We start from the raw sequence: 8,791 nt of genomic DNA on the forward strand, positions 1-8,791 counted from the left end.
AAGTCTCTCCAGCTACTTGATGATTGATGATAAAATTGCACAGAAAAAAAGTGTCTTGTAAATTTAAGGACCATTTTAACTTTCACGTAGTTCAACAAATTTACTGTAATATAGTTCATTTTTCGTAACCACAACGAAAATTAACTTAGCTAAAGGAAAACTTATAAAAATTCAGTAAATGTTTTTTAGTTCACTAACTACGAAATGGGAAGGATTTTTCCTTAAATAAATTTCCAACACAGTAGTTAATGCATCGTTGATTCTATTATAAAAATACATGGGCAATATACAAATCTTACTACGAAATGTGGACAATTTACTAAGAAAAAATTTTGTATGGAAAAAAATTTTTGTAGTAAAAATTAACTTAACGACATTACCGATTCGTATGATAGCTACCTACAGATTATTTATTTCCCTTTTTTCTCACATTGAAAATTTTAGATAAAGTAGAATAAAAAGTAGATAGAATTCCAACTAATCAATAAACGTGCTACTGGAAAATGAAGTGAGAAGAGAGTTATGAAATCATTGCATCATGTGAGGGAGTTTTTAGAGACATTTTGTTGAAAAATGGAATAAAAAATATGAGGAACTGTCTGGAAATGTTAAGAAAGATTTGGAAACAGCGGACTCAGTGTGCTTGACAACAGATTTGTGGACGCATAAACATACCATGCAAAGCTATCTGGGTTTAACCGCATATTTTTTGCAAGGTAAAAATAATTACCCGTTTTACTATTTAATGGTTGAGATCAAATTGAAAATATACTTTTGATACAGGAACAAATATAAAAAGTGTTGAACTAGGAGCGTACCCTATGGATGAGCGCAAAAGGATAGAGAATTCAAGAGTTAGGCTGCGGGAAATTTATGATTCATGGGGACTTCGTGATGACAATATTTCTGGCATTTTATTGGATGGAGGTGCAAATGTAAAATGTGCAATCAAGCAAGAATTTGGAAACTTTAAACACATATCGTGTTTGCCGACTCAATCAATAACATTGGTCAACGCGTCATAGATATAAACATACAAACAAATACACGAGTTCCTTTGGATGTTCCAGACTCTTCCGGTGATTAAGAAGAATTGGATTTTGATTCTGAATTAGCAGAAAACGTTGAAATTTCTCCATTTCGGCAGCTACTTCGTAAAGTAAAATCTATAGTTAGATGTAGTGAAGTGGCCACCAAAGAACTGAAGCAACACAAATACAAAGTGGAAATAAAAATTGTTTAAAACTTATCCAAGAAGTCCGTACACGCTGGAATTCGTGTTACGAAATGGTTGAACGTTTTCTTCTTCTTGTGGATCACGTTGGAAGAGTATTATGCAAATGCACATGGATCCCGATCCAAAGCCCCAGTAATGCTTAATGGTGACGAATTAGATGCATTAAGAGAAGTTCGTGATATTTTAAAACCGCTTTGGAATATAACCAAAGAAATTAGTTCTGAAAAACAGTTACTCTCAGCAAATGTATTCCATTGGTTGTAACCCTGAAAATGGTAAGAATGTTCATGAAAAAAATTCATTCATTTACTTTAAAGTTGTTGTTTTCAGAAAATAATGGATTTTAACCCTTCCACAAAGATTGGGAGACAACTTAAGGACAAATTAAGTAAGGAGGTTGACAATAAATATCATTCCATCGAATCAGTTAGAGCATATGCAGCAGCAACGTTGCTTGATCCACGCTTTAAAAAAATTGCATTTAACATTCAAGATGTGCCTCGGGTTATTATGTATCTGGTTAAGTAAAGCGTCACTATTTCTCCCATGCAATAAGTATATCAATATTTAACCCAATTTATTTTTGGTGAACTAATACAAGCCGAAATTGAAAAAACACGCAGTCATTTACCAACTATTTATGAAGAAGATGAAGTCGAAGTTGTTCCAACAGATCCAGATGACATCTGGCATTACATTGACAGCTCTGTGTGTAAAGAAAAACAATTATTCGAGGAACATGACAATGCACTTCCACTTCAGTTACGCAAATTTCTAAATACTTGGTGCAAACCCTAACCCTTTTATAGCTTGGGAAGTAATTCAAAACGAGTATCCATATGTTTGGAAAATAGCTAAGAAAATGTTGCCAATTGTTGTAACTTCAGTTCCATCTGAAAGGCTATTTTCACGTGCACGAATCATAGCAAATCAATTGCGAAATCGCATATCACCACAACATCTAAATCAATTGGTATTTTTGCCATCTTTGGAAGAAAAAATGTGGTTCTAAATACTTCCATTAGAGCTTGTACATTTTTATCTAATAACTTATGTAGACTGTATACGACCTCATTGCAATGAAAAGACTGAAATGAAATGTCCTACACTCTTAGAAAAATATGTTTTTCATATGTTCCGATATAAACAAAATGTGTTTCGGGCACAATTTTAAAACACAATATATTTAAGTGCAAACATGTAATGTTCCTAAACTAACACTAAATGTTTGGGACATCTATGTTAATGTGTTAGAATATATTATGTTTGGGGCATGAATGTTTCATAAAAATCATATGTGTGAATGCAAACATGTATAAATTTACAAATTTCGACTAAACATACATATGTTGTGATATTTTATTCAAAGCGACAGAGAGAGAGTATAGAGAAAGAAATAGAGATGGAAACCGGGAGAGTTGACAAAAGATATCAACATAACACAGCGAAAGAATCAAAAGAGAACAATTTCTGTGAAACCGCTTGTATGTTGTTTCAGAAAACTGTTTTATGATAAGGCCAAAAATTTGATATGCTTAAGTTTAAATATTATTTAATTTGAATAGAGAGAATGGACATTCGGAACCAAGAGAATATACATTTGAAAAAAAGCCTGTGTTTTCGCCTTGAGAGCAGCATTTTCTGTATGTGTGGACATGTGTTTTGTTTATCATTTTGGCATTATGGACACAATTCTTTTCTTGGTTCGTTAAAAGAAATCAGGGGTCTTCATAAAAATAACGAAAGGGCACTATACTCTTTTTAGAGTTGGGACAGTAAAATGAAATAAGGAGGAAATAGTGAAAAATTACACAATAAAATGTAAAAAACAAAGTTTAGTTCCTCTTTATTAATGAGTAGTCCAAGAGGAGTTGACGCACACCTTCAAATATAAAAGCGGGCATTAAGTTCGAGTTTTGCAGCTAAAACAATTTAAAAATTTTATTTTCTTTAAAATGAATTATTAAAAAAAATAAAAGGCATTTTAGACCGATGGTGTTAAATGCTAGTAAAAAAAACTGCTCACGCCTAAATAAATTTATATTTATATTATAAAATTATTTATGTATGTTTATACTCGACTCCACGTTCTTCGTTTGTTAGAGTTTTTGAATTCCTTCCAAATTTTAAAGTTTTGTACCAAAAACAGTTTTTTTTACAAAATTGTTATTTCTGCAATAAAAAAATAATATTTTATCCAAAAATCTGTCAATTTCGTTTATATCAAGCACTGTTACTGACTATAAATCTTTAATAACCCACATTTCGAAGTTTCATTATAAAAATTTAATATAGTATAAATATAAATGTGTAAATAAAAAAAGTGTTCGGTCGGAGCAGGGATTGAACCCACGACCCTTTGCATGCACGGCAGACATGCTAACCACTGCTCTACGTGGCAAACAAATGTATGTTTCTGTTAAATAATGTTATGTTTGCATGAGCTCGTGGGCGCTGCAAACTATGCTATATAAATGTAACTTATAACGATAATTATCTGCTGGTGACCATAACAGCTACGTAGCCCAGTGGATAGTGTGTTGGCTTACAAACTGTATGGTACTCGGTTCGATTCTCCGTGCAGGCGAAAGGTAAAATTTAAAAAAATTATAAAAGTGAATAATTTCTTCAACATTATTTGTATTACAGAAAAAGGTGCCAAGAATTAAAATATTTCGTGGAAGTGAAAATAACGAGTATGTTAGGGAATGAGCACAATCGTCTTTGGGAAAAATTCTTCCAAGCATATAATATTTTTGGGCTCAAAATGTTTCCAAACATATAATATGTTCACATAAAACAAACATATTAATGTTTCGGCAGTATCCAATAATATATGTGCTTCCTGCAAAATATGTTTGGAACATATGTTAAAGAGGCGATTTTTTTGAGGGTGTATGAGAAATATACAATATATCTCTTAATTTTTATTAATACAATTCCTCTAGCAATAAGATTTGATTAAATAAAAAGTCAAGTTGGTGGTGGGGATTTGAATTACTGAAATACAGAATCATTAAATTTCAGTGCACATTAAACATACTATATTTATCATTTCATTGAAATTCGATTATGAAAAATCTATTATTTGAATTTTGTTTGGCAAAAATAGTCGCAAATCGATTTTTGATTAAAAATCAATAATCGAAATGTCAAAGACCTTAACTGCATTGATTAGATTAAAGGAAACTTTTTCCAAAGATAATAATTCCATGAACTAAAATAAAGTTAAATTGGCTTTAGTGAAATAGAGAGTTAACTTTTACTGATCACTGATTTTAAACAACAAATATTTGATATATTTTATTTGTATTTTTCAAACAGTAGCCTACTATTTAGTATTATTATTTTTACCAATCTATAGATTTTATGACGCTCCGTATACCAAAAAAAAAAAACAACTCACGCGCAACCTTATCCGACATATCCATTACATCAATGACAGGTATCTATTACAGGTAAATAAAAGAAATATAGGCAAATTTCCTATATTCTAATAAGTGTGTTTCCTTAAGAATCGGAAGGATTGAATACTTCTTAGTACGAATGAAATAAAATTAACTTATTTTTTATGCTAAATTTTATTAATATTAATGATACGCTGTCTATAATAAAGAACGCGAAATTTATCATTTTATAAGAAATTTTACTAAATTAGTTCAGGTTTGGTTAATTTTAATGAATGCGTTTTTATCAGTGAATAAAAATGTCTTATTCAGTTGTAAATTCTTATACCCCGAGAAGAAATTAGTTTTAGTATAATCCCACACCTTATTCTGGTTAATGAACTATTTCTAACTGCTTTCATTTTTGGATTTTTTACTGAAACAAGTACATTTTATTATTTTACATAGAAATTTCACATTTGATCCTTTAGTTCCGAAGGCACTTTTTTCTGGGTGTAGTTTATCTATTGCACTCGTAAATATTTAACAATATTGTTAACCACATTGTTACAAACTATTCTTAGCCACTTCTGCATTGCTATTAATTGTTCATCTGTGCGATTGTAATTAGTACATTTCTGCATATGACCGAGTGTCAGGGCTTGGTTTCCATTTTCTTGACCTTCGACATTTCTAGACTTTAATCTAAAATCGAATTTGTCACCGTCTGCGGCAGAGAACTCCAATGTGATTGACTTGACATAAAATCCTTCGTTAGGTTGGTATGTCAAAATAAGTATGACGTAAATCCAATTGTACGAAAATCATGTCAAGAGAAGCACGATTTTACTAAAACATCACCACTTGCAACTAAAAATCACAAAACCGAAAGTGCTCAGGTTAATCGGCGTGAAAGGAATTAGAACACATTTGCCCACAAGCTACATCCAACAACAATGTAAAGATGCAAAAACTTTTAGCCAAAGTTTAAGGACAATATGCACAACTAATCTTCACTAGCATATAAAATATTGACAAACACATCCTCGAATTTATCCGTTTTGTATTCAATACAGTGGGGAAACTGTCCAATTACTTCTCAATGTAGCAGGCCTTTCCATATATATGTTGACTTCAAAGACCTTAACTGCATTGGTGCATTTCGCTTTCACTCGAATAAGTTCTCCGATCATGGCAAATTTGATATACATAACTAACCGTATTCATAACTGTTTCGGAATGGTTATTACAGTCGCAAGTTGAGAAAAAGTTATATTAATTAAAATAGTCAATTTGACAAATCTGTGTTACCACTCCTCCCTTGCATAGTCAGCTGTGAAAATAATAGTCGTTTTTCAATAGAAATCATACAAATTATTTACTTTATTTATTAAAACTGAGAAATCGGCGAAAGATAATGGTCTTGGGGTAAATCCTGCAAAGACAGAACTAATCATGTACTGCAAGGATCGCAAAACTCCCACGGTTAGGCCCATTTCCTTAGGGGGTATTGAAATTCCCTTTGGCGAGTGTGCAAAATACCTTGGCGTTATTTTGGACAGGAAGCTGAACTTTAGGCTTAATATTGAAGAAAGGGCGAGGAAAGCAACGGTAGCTTTGTACTCGTGCAAAAAGGCACTAGGAAAAAAGTGGGGCCTAAAAATTGTGCATTAGCTATACACGGCAGTGGTTAGACCTATCATGCTATATGGTGTTGTAGTCTGGTGGCCGGCACTTCACCAGCCGACAAATTTAGACAAGATTCAGCGTATGACGTGCTTGTGTATCTCAGGCGCATTCAGCAAGACAGGCACAAATTCCCTTAATGTCATACTGCATTTATTGCCTTTAGACATTTTGTCCAAACAGCAGCTGCAACAACGCTGTGCGGTTGCGCGAGCTATCGCTGTGGTCGGAAAAAAGTTACGATTACACTTCGGTCCTCAAAATAATGCCAGATGTGCCTAACGTAGTGGATTACACTTTGGTGATACCACTTTTCGAGAAAAAGTTTGAGACTCTAATTCCCACAGTGAGTCGTGGTGTAACGGACCCCGGGGCTCCAAATTGGATGGACAAGTGGGTTTCGGAGTATATTCTAAAGATCAGGAACTTCGAATAGCGAAAAGATTACCTGATCACTGTAGTGTTTTTCAGGCTGAAATATTAGCAATAAGAGAAGTGGTGAATTGGCTGAAAAGTAATGCTCCAAGCAATGTTGGCATTAATATATACTCAGACAGTCAACCTGCAATAAAATCCTTGGACTCTGTGTTCCTCAACTCGAAAACGGCCATCGACTGCCGCAAATCTCTCAATGAGATGGCTGAGCAGCACAATATTCACCTAATATGGGTACCTGGCCATAGGAACATACCGGGGAACTGCGAAGCAGATGAGCTAGTAAGGCTACGAACTACCTTACACATTCCAAGGGAACTAGAATCTGTTGGTATGACTCTGGCTACCTGCAAGCTCTTACTGAGTGAGAAGTCTGTCATGATAGCAAATGTTCGATGGGAGAATTGCAAGGGTTGTAACGACACCAAGCAAACATGGCCCCATTTAAACTGAAACCGCACACTAGATATGCTAGTGTTCTCGAGACGCCACATATCACTCCTGATATCTGCTATAACGGGTCGCTGCCTCATAGGCGATTTTGCAAAAACTATTGGCGCGAAGTATAATGACTATTGTATGAGCTGTCATGATGCGGAGGAAAAGGAATCAATAAACACCTCTTGTGTCCTGCATTTTGTGTAAGGCGTAAGCAAATTTTAGGGGCATATAACATACAAAATAATTTCCGTAGTTAAACCAACGATACTTTTTATTTTACTGTAACCAGCTGCTAATTATACTGTGTAAATAAATTTAACTTATTTCTATTGTAAAAAATTATTTTTATACGCTCAAAAAAAAAGTGAACTCTCTATTTCACTAAAGCCAATTTAACTTTATTTTAGTTCATGGAATTATTATGTTTGGAGAAAGTTTTCTTTACTCTAATAATTTTATGCGTACGTTAGTTAAATTAACTAAAATCGAGGAAAAAAATATACACAAATTAAGCATAAAGATTAACTAAATTCGAGTCTCCCACAAAATAGTTCAGTATTTAAATTTTAAATTTTAAATTTTTCCTTGAAACTACAAATTTTTCTTTAACAAGTGAAAAAACTTAATTATGTCTAATAAATTTTCTTGAATTTGTCGAAAAATATTTACTTATTTTAATGACATCGGCGTGATGCCAGCGTTTGTAATACTGTTTAGTTAAAATTTTCTAAAAATATTCAAAATTTTCTAAAACTAACCGAAATTTTTCTTCCTGGTGGGTTCACTGTTTTTTCAGTGTACCCTCCACCATATGATGGGGGGTATATTAACTTTATCATTCCGTTTGTAACACATCGAAATATTGCTCTAAGACCCCATAAAGTATATATATTCTGGGTCGTGGTGAAATTCTGAGTCGATCTGAGCATGTCCGTCTGTTGAAATCACGTAAACTTCCGAACGAAACAAGCTATCAACTTGAAACTTGGCACAAGTAGTTGTTATTGATGTAGGTCGGATGGTATTGCAAATGGACCATATTGGTCCACTTTTACGTATAGCCCCCATATAAACGGACCCCCAAATTAGGCTTGCGATTGCTCTAAGAGAAGCAAATTTGATCCGATCCGGGTAAAATTTGGTACATGGTGTTAGTATATGGTCTCTAACAACCATGCAAAATTGGTACACATCGGTCCATAATTATATATAGCCCCCATATAAACCAATCCCCCGATTTGGCTTGCGGAGCCTCTAAGAGAAGCAAATTTCATCCGATCCGCCTGAAATTTGGTATATGGTCTCTATGACCACGCGAAAATTGGTCCACATAGGTCCATAATTATATATAGCCCCAATATAAACCGATCCCCAGATTTGACCTCCTGTGCCTCTTGGAGAAGCAAAATCCGATCTGGTTGAAATTTGGTACGCGGTGGTAGTATATGATATTTAACAACCATGCCAAAAGTGGTCCATATCAGTCCACAATCATATATAGCCCCCAAATAAACCGATCCCGAGATTTGGTTTTGGAGCCTCTTGGAGGAGCAAATTTCATCCGAGTTGAAATTTGGTACATTGTCCTAGTATATGGCCGTTAACA

At 33.8% G+C, this 8,791-nt stretch overlaps 1 pseudogene; it reads left to right on the forward strand.

Annotated features, from left to right (window-relative positions):
- Positions 1 to 1,287: 1,287 nt before the first annotated feature.
- LOC142239737 (E3 SUMO-protein ligase ZBED1-like) lies at positions 1,288 to 2,249 on the forward strand (annotated as a pseudogene).
- The last annotated feature ends 6,542 nt before the right edge of the window (positions 2,250 to 8,791 follow it).

This window comes from Haematobia irritans, chromosome 5 (genome assembly GCF_050003625.1).
Source record: "Haematobia irritans isolate KBUSLIRL chromosome 5, ASM5000362v1, whole genome shotgun sequence".
NCBI lineage: Eukaryota > Metazoa > Arthropoda > Insecta > Diptera > Muscidae > Haematobia > Haematobia irritans.